The sequence below is a fragment of the Orycteropus afer genome, unplaced genomic scaffold (genome assembly GCF_000298275.1).
Source record: "Orycteropus afer afer isolate SDZICR_OR568_19922 unplaced genomic scaffold, OryAfe1.0 scaffold00837, whole genome shotgun sequence".
NCBI classification, from domain to species: Eukaryota; Metazoa; Chordata; class Mammalia; order Tubulidentata; family Orycteropodidae; genus Orycteropus; species Orycteropus afer.
Window position 1 is genome coordinate 338342 of NW_006922424.1, and position 18575 is coordinate 356916.

Sequence of the window (18575 nt, forward strand, 5' to 3'; positions counted from 1 at the left end):
GATTTATGGGGGGATGAACAGAGGGAAGAGGTAACTATGGGGAGGAAGTGGGAGGGGAGCTGTTGCATTGTGGTAAACTGTGGTCAATGTCATGAGAGAAAGTATATGTGAACCGCTGTATGGAAAGTGAATTTGCTCAGTAAACCTTCACCCAAATCACAATAAAAAAAACCAAAAAAGACAAGATAATAATTATCACATTTATTTTCTATAGCATAGTTGTTTTTCATATATATGGAAATATTTTCCTATTTCTTTTTGTTTCCTATGATTCTAAAAACAATCTAAAGATATAATAATACAGATAACCTGATTATTGTATTCATGGAATTTGTATTGCTGAGAAATTATGTAAGTTTCTATATATGAACATATGTCTTATTTAAATATTATGTAGAATGAACTTGCATTGCTGAAAATGATTGAGGGAATCATAGCAAAGCTAAATCTTATTGGAGATTAGAAGGATGTTAAATGAAAAGATGACTGTCTGCAGAATGGGATGTTTTACATTGTATCATTTGCTATTTAACTTCTAACTAAAGTAAAGTTATCTTTCCATGACATGACAAATGATACAATTTGCATGCTGGAAAACACCTTTTAAATCCTATTACCTGCTGTATACTTAATGCTCTGTAGAAATCTATCTTTCTCAATAACACTGATTTTAATTTATTTGTATATTTAATATTAAATTTCAAGACAAACTTTATTTCTTTTTTCTTGTTATTTCCACTATCATCATCATCATCATCATCATCATCATCATCATCGTCATCATCATCATCAAACAAACACACTGCCATCAAGTCGATTCCATATCATTCTACCTCCTATGTGGTTCCAAGGCTGTAAGTCTTTATGAAAGTAGAATGCCTCATTTTGTTCCTACATAGCAGCTTGTGGGTTTAAACTATCAATATTCTGGTTAGCAGCCAAATGCCTTATCTGCTACACCATCAGAACTCCTTACTACCTTATGATCAGCACATAATTCAGTAACCCAAAGTAATCTCTGTTATTTTTCTTTCCTTTAATACTGTAAGCTAGTAATGCACCCTGTTTATATATTGATATCATCTATCACAAAGCTTATTTTCTGTAGGTATGTATGTCCCTTTGATGACCTCAGTTGATTGTTACAGAAAAACTTATTAAATATGATCACTTGTCTACATAAACAATCTTAATTTTCTCAGTTTAATAGAGCCACAATGTCGAGGATACTTTCACTTATTATAGGAGTTTCTTGAAGTTATCTGTGAAAAAATATAAAAGAATACTCTGGGAAATAAGTAAATATTTGTGGTAGAGTAAAGAAAACAGGAAATATTTCTCAAAGGGTAAAACATATCAAATAAATGTAGACTTACTATAATTTCAGTATAAATTTATTCCTAGCTCAGGCCTAGATTTATAGAAAGCTCTATTATTGAAAATCTATTTTATTTTTAAAAATATGTTCTTCACACCATATTAAAACTGAAGCCATTTGATGAGAATCAGTGTGGTGTTGGAAGGTGTAATATTTAGTACTAAATTTAATTTAGTCTGCTGTCTTAATAGGAAGAGGAGGTATCTCTTTGCTTCTTTACAAAGCAATAACCACTGTGGTTCAACAAAAACATATATAAATATATAGAAGATACTGTTTTGATCACAATATGTATAATATTTCAGATATATTTAAGTTCATATCCAATTATTATTATTATATCATAGGTCAAAATGATAAAACTGTGAAGGGAATATCTTTTAACAATCCAATAGGCATTTCATTTTTCATGGCATCTTTTGGTCAATTACCTGGTTCATTTTGTTATCAGTCCACTAAATAACACTCACTATGTTGTTTATTCAGTCGTAACTTTAGTATCTATGGAGACAAAGTTAAGTAGAGGAAGGGGAGTGGGACCAATGAGGGAGCTGTGCTTATGAATATTTTCAGTACCCATGCCAGTTTTGCTGTCAAACTCTGTGGGGTCCAAATGTAATGACAGTAGGGGATGACCTTGGAAAATGCTGTTGTGTTGTCTTTGGATGCCAAGTCAATTCTAACTCATAGCTAATCTACATGACAGAGAAGATTTGCTTTATAGGGTTTTCAATTATACCTCAACAAACAGAAAATAAAATTTTCACAACTGGACCAATAAACAACATCATAATAAATGGGGAAGAAATGAAGTTGTCAGGGATTTCATTTTACTTGGATCCACAATCAATGTCTATGGAAGCAGCAGCCAAGAAATCAGAAGTCATATTGCACTGGGCAAATCTGCTGCAAAAGATTCTTTAAAGTGTTTAAGAGCAGAGATGTCGTATTGAGGACTAAGGTGCACCTGACCTAAGCCATGGTATTTTCAATAGTTTCATATGCATGTAAGAACTGGACAATAAAGAAGGAAGATCACAGATCTGATCCACTTGAATTGTAGTGTTGGTGAAGAATATTGAATGTGCCATAGATTGCTATTCATAAAGTTTTCACTGGACAATTCTTTGAGATGTGGATGGCCCCTTCCTTCTTCTGAGTATGTCTTAGTTTCAAAGCTCTGCAGAAACCTGTCTACCATGCGTGACTCTGCTGGTATTCGAAATACTGGTGGCTAAGCCTCTAGCCTCACAGCAATACACAAGCCACCACAGTACAACAAACTTACAGATGAATGGTGGGATGAGGGATATCATTGCTGATGTCAGATGGATCTTCACTCAAAGCAAAGAATACCAGTAAGATTTTTACTTGTGTTTTATTGACTAAGCAAAAGCATTTGATTATATGGCTTATAACAAAGTATGGATGACTTTGAGAAGAATGGGAATTCCAGAACACTTAATTGCACTCATGAGGAACATGTACACAGACCAGAAGGCTGTTGTTTGAATTTGGGGGATACTTCATGGTTTAAAAATCAAGAAGGGAGTGGGTCAAAGTTGTATCCTTTCACCATATTTATTCAATCTGTATGCTGAGCAAATAATCTGAGAAACTGGACTATATGAAAAAGAACATGGCATCAGAATTGGAGGAAGACTCATTAACAACCTGTGATATGCAGATGACACAACTTTGCTTGCTGAAAGTGAGGATGACTTGAAGCACTTACTGGTGAACATTAAAGACTACACCCTGAAGTATGGACTACTCTCAACATAAAGGAATTGAAAATCTTCACAACTGTACTAATAAACAGCATCATAATAAATGGAGAAAAGATTGAAGTTGTCAAAGATTTCATATTACTTGATTCCATGATCAACACCAATTGAAGTAGCCATCAAGATATCTGATGACATATTGCACTGGGTAAATCTGCTGCAAAAGACCTCTTTAAAATGCTTAAGAGCAGAGATGTCTCTTTGAAGACTAAGGTATGCCTAACTTAAGCCATAGTGTTTTCAATCACCTCATATGCATGGGAAAGCTGGACAATGAATAAGAAAGACTGAAGAAGAATTGATGCTCGTAAGTTGTGGTGTTGGCAAAGAATACTGAGAGTACCATGGACTGACAGAACTAACAAATATTTCCTGGAAAAAGTGCATGCAGAACGTTCTTGGAAGCCAGAATTGGCAGACTTCTTTTGACCTACTTTGGTCATTGTTCTGGTTACCTAATGCCGCTCTGACAAGAAATATACCACAAATGGGATGGCCTTAACAAACAGGAGTTTATTCTTACAATTTGGAGGCTTTAAGTCCAAGTTCAAAGTGCCAGGCTCTAGGGTTTGGGTGAAACCTTGGGGTCCAGCTCTGCCTTCTGCTCCCGGCCCACTGGAGCTAGAGGCATTTCTTCACTCAGACAGCTGCTAGCTGCTGAGGCTGAGAAGCCCAAGGTTGACAAATAAAAAGGCACAGTCCTGATGTTACCAAACCACATGGCAGGCCATTAACTTAAGTCTATTGTAAGTCCCAAGGTCGGCAGAGCATAATAGGTTGCTGAGCAACGACATGGCTACATGGAAGCATCCAAGTGTGTCATAGGCTAGAGACCATTCTCAAAGCTTCTCCTTAAATATAGGAAGCAGACCATATCCTAAAGGAAGCTACTCAGCTGCTTGTGGTAGATCCCACCATGGAGTTGATTGTTAATCTCATCATGGGGAATAGCTACCACTAGCTGCACAGCCATTCAACCAGGCCCAGCCAAGTTGACACACAAACATAACTACCACAATTCCACACCTTATCAACTTGGCATCTGTACAGTTCTTCATTGGGTGGTATCCGTACAGATCTCCTCACTGTGTGGCTCCAGTCTCCTAGTTCTTGAATAGTGACCTCACCCTCTTGGCCTAGAAATGGGCCCCATTCCTCTCCCTCCTTGACATGGCAGCCCTGCCCCATCACTCTTGGGCAGCGGTTATGGCTCTATCCCGCTGACATGAACAAGCAGCCCCACACTGCAGAACCAAGTTGGTGAAGGCCTGGTTCTTTGAAACCTAGGAGGCTATGGTTGTTCTACCCCCAAAGGCCATGATCCTACCCTTAAGGCTGAGGCAACTCTCCTTCCCTTTCCTTGGTCTCTCTGCTTCTGCCGATTAATGCCAGAGGCCACCCACTCCACTGAAAAAAACATACCCAAAAAGTACTCGGCTTTTTTGCTCCATGGGCCAGCCAACCTGCTACTCCATTTCATGTCAATCTTTTCTACTAACTAATGCCCAAAGGCAACCTACTCCGCCAGTAAGCCTCCTAACCAAAGACATCAAGCTTTCTCTTCTATGGGCTGGTAAGACAGTCGCTGTCTCATGCTGGTTCTCTCAGCTCTGCTCCTACTGTTTCTCATGCCAGTCTCTGGGCTCTGCTCCTGTCATGTCTCATGCTGATCTCTTGTCATCTGTCCTGCTGTCTGTCATGCCGTATGCCAGGGTCTCTCTTCCAGGGTCTTGGGTCAACGATGCACTCCACTCCTGTTTCCACATTTTAGGTAACTGTCAGAGCAGCATCCCACTCTCCTGGTACCAAATTCTGTTTTGGTTACCTAGTGCCACTCTAACAGGAAATATACCACAAATGGATGGCCTTAACAAACAGGAGTTTGTGCTTACAATTTGGAGGCTTTAAGTCCAAGTTCAAAGTGGCAGGCTCAACACATAAACATGACTACCACAGTCATATTGTCAGAAGAGACACCATGCTTGGTAAAGTGGAGTATCAACAAAGAAAGGGAAGGTCCTTAATGAAATGGATTCACACAGTGACCACACCAATGGGCTCAGATATAGCAAGGATCGTGAGTCTGGCACAGGACCAGACAATATTTTGTTCTGTTGTACATAGGGTCGCTATGGGTCAGAGCCAATTCAAAGTCACCTAACAACAACCACCATAGATTGCTAGAATAAACAAATTTGTCTTGGAGAAATATAGCCAGAATGCTCCTTAGAAGCAAGGATGGCCAGACCTGATCATATGTTTTGTGGTCATGTTATCATGAGAGACCAGTCCCTGGAGAACAGCATCATGCTGGGTAAAGCAGAGGGTCAGCAAAAAAGAGGAAGGCCCTCAGTGAAATGAATTGTCTGAAACAATGAGCTCAAACATAGCACAATTGTGAGTGTGACACAGAACTAGGCAATGTTTCATTCTGTTATATTTAGGGTAACTAAATGTCAGAACTGACTCTACTGACAACCACAACTTTACAGGAACAGTTTTCCACGTCTTTTCTCCTGCAGAACCACTGATAGGTTAGAACTGCCAGTCTTTGGGTTAACAGCCAAGCACTTAGCCAGTGTACCACCAGGGTTCCTTTGAAAAATGCTAAGGGAATTGCAAGAGACAACGAACTTTGATCTTTGCATTAGTAGATGGGAGAAAATTGAACTTCCTGTTTCCTTTCCCTCAAGGTTATTCACACATATTCTTCCACATAAATTGCCTTTTCTATATAATATAAGGATTTCTGGTGGTGCAATGCATAAGGCATTCGACTGCTAACCACAAGGTTGGCAGTTCAAACTTATCAGCCCTTTTGCAAGAGGAATATGAAACAATTTACTTCCACAAGTATTTACAGCCTTGGAAACCCAACAGCGGTTGCTATGAGTCAGAATCTACTTCATGGCAATGGGTTTTAGTTGGTTCAAGTATGTGGTTGTCCTCTACCTCATACCTGCCATTGGACAATGGTAGAATTCTCAAAACTGACTGTAGATGAAATACACATGTAAAAATTAAAGGAAGTATTCACATGCATCTATTAGCTTTTTTTTTTTTTTTTTTTTAATGAAAGTTACTTGAAGTGGTGCTTGGAAGAGGTTTTCCTTTGGTTCATGCTTTGGTGTGTTTCACTTTCTGAATTTTCAATTGCATTGCCTATTCTTTTTTTATTGGTAGCTATAACTAAATGAAAAAAAGATATGCAATCAGTGACACTTGAGAGCAAATTGAAAGAGTTTGAAATAGGATAACAAGAAGGAGAAATTGCTTTGCAGGGTTACAATATATTTTATTGGTGTGCAGTTGTCATAATGTTAACTTAAATCATCTTGATCTTTATGGAATTTTAGAAATAAAAAAAAATTACCATAATCACAAAAATATTTGAGAAAAATTCTAAGCTAAATTTGGTGTATAATGGTGCAGAGACTAAAGGAATGCAATTATAGTAAAGCTGAATACTATAATCAAAGCCTGCTTTATATTTCCTGATCAGATTATTTAAAAATAACTTAAATCAGTAAATCCTGCTGAAAATGCATAGCGAGCTTTAATTTGTCATTCAAATTGTCTGGCAAAATATGTATGTATTAGCATGGTTAATGAACCATAAAACACATTATTCATTCTTTTATTCAAGGATGCTGCTGCTAAAAATCTTGTTATCTATACCTGCAGCTATAACTAAAGGGACAAATACAAACTGATGTTTTTTTCTGTATCATAAGGACTAAAAATAATTCTTAAAGAAAATGAAAACCGTTTCTCTCATTGTTGTTTTATGAGAGTATCTCACTATGTCAAATGTTACATATCAGGTTGGTCTCAAGATATTCTTAAAATAACCAGCTACTCAGAATTTATTGGCATGTTTCATTGTAATTTTGCAAATTACTGCTGTCCCTTAATTTTCCACTGTACAATGAACAGCTAATTAATAATTTGTCATTTATTCCTTAATTTCACTCTCAATCAGTATTTCTGGGACTTTCTTCAATTTGCCTTCTGTGACCTAAATGTCCTTCTATTATTTCCCACTTTTTAAATTATTTCCTTTACTATAAGCAGAAGATTTGCATTCCTCATGAACTTTCCTTCTTTGTCTCTGGGCCTTCACATATTTTATTTAAAGAAAATACTCTACTATAATTATATATCGGACCTTGCATAGTGATTAGCGCACATAGGGCAACCAACTGTCCCAGTTTGCCTGGAATGCAGTGTTTATTGGAGCATGGGACTGTCAATGCTAAAACAGGGAAAATATGGAATAACTCAGCAAACCAGGATGAATTAGTCACTCTACTAAACATATTATGTCATCAAGAAGTGTAAAACTTTTTCAGCACATCTTTTTCAATATATCTTAATTCAAATGATCAAAAGATATCACTCTATCATTGAAGCATTTGAGAGCTTTGTGTTCATAATATCATCTTCCTAAATCATTACAATGGCTCTGATTGTTTATATATAGCTATAATTGGTAGTTCTGTCCAAACACTGTTACACATGGACTTAATCCTGCCAGAGTACAGATTTTTTTTTTTTAAAGCTCCATTTTTACAAACACTTTAATGTGTAAGTATCTATAAAGTGATCCTACCCAACAACTTTTCTTTGGACATCAAATGAATAAATTGCTTAACATGTTCAAAGGCATTATCTACTGATTTATACCATAGACTGCCAGAAGAACAAATAAATCCATACTGGAACAAGTACAGCCGGAATGCTACTTAGAAGCAAGGATAGGCAAATCTTGTCTGATATACTTTGGTTATGTTGTCAGAAGGGATCAGTCCTTAGAGAAGAATATCATGCTTGGTAAAGTAGAGGGTCAACAAAAAAGGAGAAGACCCATGAGGAAATGGATTGATACAGTGTCTGTGACAATGAGCTCAAGCATAGCAAGGATTCTGAGGATGGTGGAGGATCGGGCAGGGCTTAATTCTTTTGGACGTGCAGCGTCTATGAATTGGAGCTGACTCAATGGCTCTTAACAACCAGTCGTTGAGACATTGGTTGTTCAGACTTGGGCTTGATTTCAGGTCAGTTCACCTCATGTGCAGCCATCACCTGTGGGTCAGTGGAGATTTACATCTTGCTATTGGCTGAATAAGTTTCAGTGAAGTTTCCAGACTTAGACAAACTAAGAAGAAAAGTCTGATCATCTATTTCTGAAAATCAGCCAGTGAAAATCCTTTGATTCATAAAGTCTAATATTCAAATGATTACAGGGATGGTGTATTTCACATTTTATTCATTGTACGTGGGGTCACTATGAGTCAGACTCCATGGTAACTAACAACACATTCAATTATTATTGATGGGTAACTTGTCCAATTTAAGCCATTTTTTGTGCTATATTTTTGCACACTATAACCTGAGAATATTGCCTGGAAGGTTTGTGCTCCCTTAGCTCAAGGAAGGTTGTAAATTTCAAAGACAACTTCCATCTCTACAGATTTGTTTTTGAAAAGCATGCTGGAGACATGAGGCTAACAAAAGTAGGGAAAAGATAACTTATGCAATAGTTGGGGCAAGGTCTGAGACATAATTTGTATGGTCCAAAGTAAAATGAAAACAGAAGTCCCTGGTTCAAGAAGTAGGAAAAGCACTTTTTTATTTTTTTCCCATGCTTTCTCTCTTGATCATTCATAGTGTTTTTCTTTTTGTTGTTATTGTTGTTATTTGATGTTTAATGTCTTGCTCCCTCTGCACAGGAATACTTACAGGCAAGGCAGACCCTTTTCCATGCCCGGGTCCTCATTCTCTGTCTAGACTCACAGAGAAAGCACCCAAACCCAACCTGCCTCGTGCCTGTTCCCAGGCCCCTTGTGTAGGAAGAGAGCAGCAGTAGTCACTGGGTAGAAGATGGGGGACCAGCTGTCAGAACCTGCCCAAGAGAGGCAAAGTGGACAAAAAGACATGATTATGTATGAGTGCAAGTTCCAAGCCCCAAGTGTCTGCTTCATTTTCCCTTTGGACATCACTTACAAAATACACGTTCAAAGATAAAATGATTAACAATGTCATGACAGTAACCACTGAGTATGAAATTCCAAACCCATGTATGTGGGGCTCTGTGTGACTGCACTGGTTTGACACTCATGAAGCTGCCCTTCATGAATTGGGTTGGGGAGATTCCCTTGAATTAGGTGAGTGAACATGGATTTGTGAATGCACATCCTGGTAGGATAGTTAAGGTGATCTAAGCCTCATTCCTGGCAGTAATCCTCTAAAGGGAGAAATACTCCAGAGAGATGGATGTGGGCTATCTCAAGGAAGACCTGTTAACTAGGATTTCTGAATCCAAAACTATTAAAAACTCTCTTTTTTCCATTTTTTTTTAAAGATCATGTGATAATAGATAATGTAGGTATCAATGACAATGACAGTCTGAACACAGAAGGCTCTGTTTTGGTTACCTAGTGCCGCTCTGACAGGAATATACCACAAAAAGGATGACTTGAACAAACAGAAGTTTATTCTCTCACAGTTTAGAAGCTTTAAGACTAAGTTCAAAGTGCCAGGCTGTAGGGGCTGGGTGAAAGCCCCTCGACCTTGGGCTTCAGCTCTGCCTCTTGCTCCCTGCCCACTGAAGCTAGAGACATCTTTTCATTCAGGCAGCTATTGGCTGCTGAAGCTAACAAGCCCAAAGTGGACAGATAAAATGGCACAGTCCTAAAGTTACCAAACCACATGGCAGGCCATTAATTCAAATCCTTTGTAAGTCCTAAGGATGGCAGAGCATGGCAGGCTGCTGAACAACTAACTACACGGCTACACGCAGGGTCCAAGCGTGCCATAAGCTAGAGACCATTCCCCAAGGCTTCTGCTTATATACAGGAAGCACACCACATTCCATAAGGCAGTTTACTCAGCTGCTCATAGGAGATTTCCATGATGGAGTTGATTACCAGTCTCATCATGGTGCATACTACATCCAGCTGCTCAGCCACTCAACCAGGCCCAGCCAAGTTGACACACAAACTGAACTACCACAAGCTCCATCACATTTTTGGGGCATTACATGATGATCTCGGATTTTTGTTGCACACTTTGGGGTTGAAAGTACCAGGGAAAAAAAGACAGATTTCATTTCCTAGAGATCATTAGGATTGAGAGCTCAGTGTTACATTAAATAGGATTTAATGAAAAGAATGCAGATTTTTCTTACACAATATAGATTGAAAGTAATATTAAAGAAGTTGCTCCTTTGTTGCAGATTTTAACATCTCATTGTTCATATGAATGATCACTATGAATTACTATCATTTATTGTGTTATCACTATGCTTCAGAGGTTCTAATAGATTTATATTCATTAATTATTGTCATCTTTACAGAAACCATATAAATGACAAACTATTATCTCCCTTTTAGACATGAGGAAGATGATGCAGAAAGAGATTAATGAATTACCATGGGTCTTACAGATAATAATGTAGATTTGCTACTTGACCACAAACAGGCCCCAGACCCTATCATCTGAACTATTAACTGGTTTATATCTAAAGTGAATTAAATCTCTTTAAAAAAATGCATTTCACTGAGTTTAATATCTGGCCTCATTTGAAAATTGATGGCAAGCATAGAATACAATTGTTTATTTTTTAAACTTTGAATCCAGTTTTGAAATTATTTTTGGTGCTTGGAAAGTTTTGGAGATACAATAAGAGAAAATATCATAGAATTTATGAATATAAAACTAGAAGTGTTGTTCTGAGTTTGAATTTTAGTTTTACCAACCAAAATTGACTTGTTGAAAATGGAAGATAAATATATTTTATAATGGTTTACATGATAATGCACTATTTGATTGATCAGAATATATGTGTATACATGAATATACCCTGTGAGATTGCAAGAGGAGAAAGTTCAAAAACAGTTAGGCTTGGTAATTTTAATTTCATTGGAAATTATTTATAAATGTTACTAGTATGCTAAGTGAGGTATAAATAGATAATAATTATATGTCCTGTTGTTAATTGCCATCAAGTCTATTCCAACTCATGGAGACCCTGTTTGTATAATAGAACTACTCCATTGTGTGTTTTCAATGCTGTGACCTATCAAAAACAGATCTCCAGCCCTGTCTTCTGAAGCTCCTTTGCGTAGGTTTCAAATGCCAACTTGTTGGCTAGAAGTCAAGCACTTAACTATTTGTGGCACCCACGGACTTCTGTGAGTATATAAAAACTGCCTTAATTATAACATAAATACAAAAAAAATGATATTTATTTTTTATTCCTCCCAAACATTTGATGACAGAATTTAAGAAAGAAGTGAAATATCTCAACATTTAAAAAGTGATCAAATCTGAGGCTCCATACTGTTTGGTTGCCCAGGCATCTCTACTAACAGTACAACAAAAGCAGTTTCTGGAACACTCTTTCTCATTCTCAGTTCATCTGATTTTACAGTATCTCCATGTTTGGCTCCAGAAATAGAAAATGTGACCCAGGGTGCTTAGGAAACACTAAATGGCCTTAGCCTTATAGATAGTTCAGGGATGGGTATAGGACACAAGTTATTCTAACCAGAATGAATCTTAAGTACAGGCATATCTCATTTTACTGTGTTTTGCTTTATTGCACTTTACAGATATTACATGCTTTACATATTGAAGGTGCTTTGGTTCTCTAAGGCTTCTATAAAAGAAAATACCATAAATGGTACTGAACAAAGTGAACAAACAGGAATTTATTCTCTTATAATGTAGTGCCTAAGGCACTTGACTGCTACCCAGAAAGCTGGCGATTCAAACCCACCAGCCACTCCTCAGAAGGAAGGTTGGGCAATCTACTTCTGTAGCAATACCACCTTGGAAACCCAAGGAGGGGTTGCTATGACTCGGGTCTGACTTGACAGCAAAACACAACAACAACATAATTTAGGGGGGTAGAAGTCTGAAATCAAAGTGCCAGCTCTAGGGGCTAGATGAAAGCCCCTCAACCTTGGGCTTCAGCTCTGCTTCTTGGTCTTGACCCACTGGAGCTGAAGACATCTCTTCACTCAGGCAGCTGCTGGCTGCTGAAGCTGATAAATTCAAAGATGACAAGTGAAAGACACTGCCCCAAGGTTATCAAGCTACATGGCAGGCCACTAGTTCAAGTCCAGAAATAGTCTCAAGATCCACAGACAACATGGCAGGCCACTGAGATGAAGACTCAGCTAAATGCAGGATCCAGATGTGCCAAAAACCTCAGAGACCTTTCTCAAAGTTTCTTCTTATATACAGAAAGCAGACCATATCCCTAAGGTAGCTGCTTAGCTGCTCACAGTAGATTCCACCATGGAATTAGTTGATTAGCAGTCTCATCATGGGGAAAAACTATATTCAATTGCCCAGACACTCAATACCAGGACCAGCCAAGTTGACACATAATCTTAACTATCACTGAATGTTTGTGGCAACTATATGTGAAGCAAATCTTTTGATGCCATTTTTCCAATAGCATATGCTCACTTTGTCTCTCTGTGTTATATTTTAGTAATTCTTACAATATTTCAAACATTTTCATGTTGCTATTCACACTTAATAGAATATAGTTTAGTGTAAATATAAATTTTGCATGCCCTTGGACACCAAAAAATCTGGTGTGACTTGCTTTATTGCTATATTCACTTTATTGCAGTGCTCTGGAACTGAACCTCTAATATATCTGAGGTATGCCTGTACTATATTGTTACAGAGAGGATCTCTCTTGCCTTCACAATCTGAAACCAGGAGGAAAGATTTCTATTACTACAAAATGATTTTCTATTACTACAAAATGTATTACCACAAACATAATGGGCTAAAACATCATCCCTTTATTAATTCACAGCCGTCGAGTCATTCCTTACTCATAGGAACCCTACCTGGGGTATCCGAGGCAGTATCTCCACAGAAGTAGATTACCCAATCTTCCTTCTGAGGAGTGCCTGGTGGGTTTGAACCACCAGACATCAGGTTAGCTGTCAAATGCTTTAGGCACTATGCTACTAGAGCCCCTATTCCTTTATTATCTCATAGTTTCTATAGGTCAAGAGTTCAGACTGGGATAGTATGACTCAAGTCTTACACAGCTACAATCAAGGTTTCAGCTGAATCTGAGGTCTAATGTAAGGCTTGGAGTCCTCTTCCAAGTTAATTCAAGTGTTGACAGAAATCACATCCTTGCAGGTATAGAACTCACGGTGGTTTCCATAGTCTTGGAGACCATTAGGAGAGTATCTCTGGTCTTTCATGTTTTTTTAAAGGATTCACCTAATTAGGTAACACCCATCAAGGATAGGAGCTCTGGTAGCATAGTGGCTAAGGCACTTGAGTGCTAACCAGAAGGCTGGCGGTTTAAACCCACCAGCCACTCCTCGGAAGGAAGGTTGGACATTCCTACTTCCGTAGTGATACTGGCTCGGAAACCCAAGGATGGGTCTCTATGAGTCGGGACCGACTCGATGGCAAACAACAACAACATCAAGGATAATTTCTCTTTTCATCAATTCAAAGTCAACTGATTAGTAACTGAATCATGGGAGTTATACTCCATCATATTCAGCAATCCTGCCAATGTACTGGGGGAAGGAATCATACAAGGTACAAACACAAGAGCTAGGAATTTTGGAAGTAATCTTAGAATCCTTCTTAAGACAATATGAGCATGTATTGCAGAAAAAAGAAGCTAAGGTGGGTGTAATTACTTGATGATAATACCATTTGAATCACTGGCTCAAACATTACTTGGAGTCAGGCAGTTTATATTAACTAATATTTTAAATTAAGTTATATTTGAGTTTTCTTTTAATTGAAAACAAAAATGTATTAACTGATATACCAGGGACATAAAGCAATTAAGTAGCTTAATGAGTGAGTTTGTATCACAGTTGAAACTAGATCTATTTCTCTTTACTGAATAATCTTTGCATAACTTACATTTCTATACATCTTATATAAGGTTTTACTATATGCAAGTTTACTTCCTTTCAATTCTATTGACCATATTATAATCTTGATATTCAGGTCTAATGTGAAGGACAGTCCTTTAGATGAGCTTGGTAGGTATAGCCTTCCCCATTCTTCTCCCTGCTAGCATTTTTGGGCTTCAGGAACAAACCATTACACACACACACATGTTTGAAGAATAATGATTTGTCAGCAGGGTTAACATATACAATCCTGGCAAGGCACCAGAATGTTTGACTAACCCCCACCTAGAGTGGTGAATATGGGAAATTATATTTTGCTAAGTACACTGGGTCACATAGACCCTAGTCATGTGAATCCTGAAGTATAAGAATGGCTAACTGAGGGGCCTTGTGGTCTCCTTAGCTATTATTTAATAAGAAACATGTGTAGCATTAGCATAAGCCTAAGCTTACCACCCCCCTAATGGGAACTACCTGGTCAGAGGGAGCCCAGCAAAAGGTAGGCTCCTATTGTCCTTCACCCAAATACCAGATGGCAGGCTTGTGTGGCAGAGTACTTTATATCTCCTGGGACAGTTTCTAGAAGCCAAGGAGGACAAGTGTGCCTTATAACTGCTATAACTGCTTTGTTTAAGTCTCTCATTGATGACACAAGTAGTGTGTGTGTGAAACAATCACCATCTCTGCCTGGACAGTTTTTTGAGCCAGGGGGTCTAGTCATTTCATCTCTTTGTAAGTAATAAAAGCTGCTTTCTATTTAGTACCATGTGTTCAGGGTCTAATTGGAAGAATATGATGCTTATGGAGCAATCCATTTAAGTTATTAGTTCCCATTTTCTAAGGGACTCCTGGATATGGGACCACCTGTGAGTACTACAAAGATTTGATGAGATGCATCTTAGAATTGTCACATCAAATCAGGGTCTAATGGAGCTGATACATTCCATATCTGATATTTTGTCTTACATATGCCACCAGAGCTCCTTACTTAATCACAGGTTCATAAATTTTTATATGAAATTGATTTCATATTCTAATCAACAAATTTTCCAGGCATTTCCCTATTTTTATAATTGTAAATTAGCCTTTTTAGAAAGGTTTATGATCCTATAATTGTAGAAATATTCAGAATAGTCAAAAGGTAGAAACACCTTAAATGTCCATCAACACATGAGTAAGTAAAGAAAATAGGGAATATACATAAAATTGTTATTTAGCCATAAAGATAAATGAAGTCTTGACACATGTTAGAACATGACTGAAAGTTGAAAATATTATGGTGAGTGATGTAAGTCAATCAAAAAAGGATTAATATCACATGAACTTATTATATCCAGAATAGACAGATGTATAGATTAAAGTTTATTAGTAATTATCAGGGACAAGAGGGAGGAGACAAAAAAGAAACTCATTGATTATGAAGCACTAAGTTTCAGTTTATGGTGATAGGAAATTTGGCAATGGGCACTGGTAATGGTTGCACAACATGATTAATATTATTGGTGTCACTAAATTGTACATCCTTCTTCCAATGATATCTTCCCAAGACTCAAAGTGGGAAGAAATAGCTGTAAACATCGATTAATAATCAGAACATGGAATGTATAAAGTATGTTTCTAGGAAAATTGGAAGTTATCAAAATTGAAATGGAACTCATTAAGGCTGATATCCTAGGCATTAGTGAACTGAAATGGACTGGTTTTGGCCATTTTGAATCAATTATAGGTTCTACTATGTCAGGAATGACAAATTAAAGAGGAATGGTATGGCATTTATCATCACAAAAAAATGTTTCAAGATCTATCCTGAAGTACAATACTGTCAGTGATAGGATAATATCCATACACCTACAAGGAAGACCAGTTAATACTTCTATTATTCAAATTTACACACCAACCAGCAAAGCAAAGATGAAGAAATTGAAGACTTTTACCAACTTCTGCAGTCAAAAATTAATCAAACATGAAATCAAGATATTTTGATTATAACTGGGTACTGGAATGTAAAAGTTGGAAACAAAGAAGAATCTTCAGTATTTGGAAAATATGGCCTTGGTTATAGTAATAACACTGGAGATCACATGATAGAATTTTGCAAGACCAATGACTTATTTGTTGCAAATATTTTTCTTTAACAATGTAAGTGGAAGCTATACATGTGGACTTCACCAGATGGAATACACAGGAAACAGATCAACTATATCTGTGCAAAGAGGAAATGGAGAAGTTCAATATCTGTAGCCAAAACAAGGTCAGCAGTTGATTGTGGAATAGATCAACTGTACATATGCAAGTTCAAGTTGAAGCTGAACACAATTAAAACAAGTCCACGAGAGCCAAAATATGACTTTGATTATATCCCACCTGAATTTAGATACCATCTAACAATAGACTTGATACATTGAATAACAATGACCAAAAATCAGAGGAATTGTGGGATGATATCAAGAACTTCATCCATGAAGAAAACAAAAGACAGGAAAGGAAGAAAAGATCAAAGTGGATGTCAGAAGAGACTCTGAAACTTGCCTTTGAAATGGAAGAAATGATAAAAGAGTTGAACAAAATATATCAAACAGCAGCTTGAGCAAACAAAGTCAATTATTATAACAGTATGTTCAAAGAAACGGAGTTAAGAAGCCAAAAGGGAAGTAGACACTTGGCATTTCTCAAGCTCAGTATTGAGCTGCAATACTGAAAGATTCTATGGGCAAAATATTGAACGATGTAGGAAACATCAAAAGAAAATGGAAGGAATGCAAAGAGTCACTGTACCAAAAAGAATTGATCAAAAAAAAAAAAAAAAAAAAAAAAAAGGCTCCAGGAATTGATGGGATACCCATTGAGATGTCTCAATAAACAGTTGCTGCTGCTGCTGCACTGGAGGTACTTACTCATCTATGCCAAGAAATTGGAAGACAGTTACTACCTGGCCAACTGACTGGAAGAGATACAATCTGTACCCATTCCAAAGAAAGGTGATCCACAGAAAATGGAAATTATTAAAAAAATATCCTTAACATCACGAGTAAGTAAAATTTTGCTGAAGATAATTAAAAAAAAAAAAAAGTTACAGCAATATATTGACAGAGAACTTCCAGAAATGCAAGCTGGATTCAGAAGAGGACATGGAACAAGGTATATCATTGCTGACGTCAGATGGATCTTAGCTGAAAACAAAGAATACCAGAAAGATGTATACTTGTGTTTTATTGATTGTGCAAAGCCATTCAACTGTGTGGATCATAAGAAATTATGGATAACATTGAGAAGAATGGGAATCCAGGATGCTTAATTGTGCTCATGAGGAACCTGTACTACATAGACCAGGCAGCTCTTGTTTGAACAGAATCAAGGAACACTGCATGGTTTAAAATCAGGAAGGGAGTGCATCAAGGTAGTATCCTTTCACCATATTTATTCAATCTCTATGCTGAGTGAATAATTTGAGAAGTTGGACTATGTGAAGAAGAATGTGGCATAAGGAAGAAGGAAGAGTCATTATTAACCTGTGACATGCAGATGAACACAACCTTCCTTGCTAAAAGTGAAGATGACTAAAAACACCTACTGATGAAAATTAAAGACTACAGTCTGCAGTATGAATTACATATCAACATAAACAAATCAAAAATCCTCACAACTGGACCAATAAGAAGCATCACAATAAATGCAGAAAAGAATGAAGTTTCAAAGGTTTCATATTACTTGGTTCTGCAATCAACACCAACGGAAGCATTAGTCAAAAAATCAGATGACATATTGCACTGGGCAAATCTGCTGCAAAAGGCCTCTTGAAAGTGCTGAAGAGCAAAGATGTCTCTTTGAAGACTAATGTATGCCTATCCTAAGCCATGGTGTTTTTAATTGTGTCATATGCATGTGAAAGCTGGTCAATGTATAAAGAAGACTGAAGAAGAGTTGATATTTTTGAGGTTTGGTGTTGGTGAAGAATACTGAAAGTCCCATGGATTTCCAAAATAACTGACAAATCCATCCTGGAAGAAGTGCAGTCAGAATGCTCCTTAAAAGTGAGAATAGTCAGACTTTGTCTCACCTACATTGTTCATGTTGTCAAATGGGATCATTCTCTGGAGAAGGATATCATGGTTGGTAAAGAGGAGGGTCAGGGAAAAGGGTTAAAGCCCTCACGGAAATGGATTGACACAGTAGCTGCTGCCGAGGTCCAGCCTCAGCTGTGGGTCTCTGGAGGGAGAGGTGGTGTTGGCGAGATGATGGAGACACACTCACACAAGATGAAAATGTGCCCCCCATAATGAGGTGGCCTTCTTTATCTTATACTATATTGCAGATTACAAATGACAAAGCAAAGTGACAAACCCACAATTCTAGGTACATGGCTGTGGGCTATTAACTTTCCAAAACTTAAAAAAAACTATTATTAAACTTATAAACTAAACTTACGTCTTATCTTATCTAACTTATCTATCATTAACATTATATAAGTAAAATGTGCTAGACAATGAG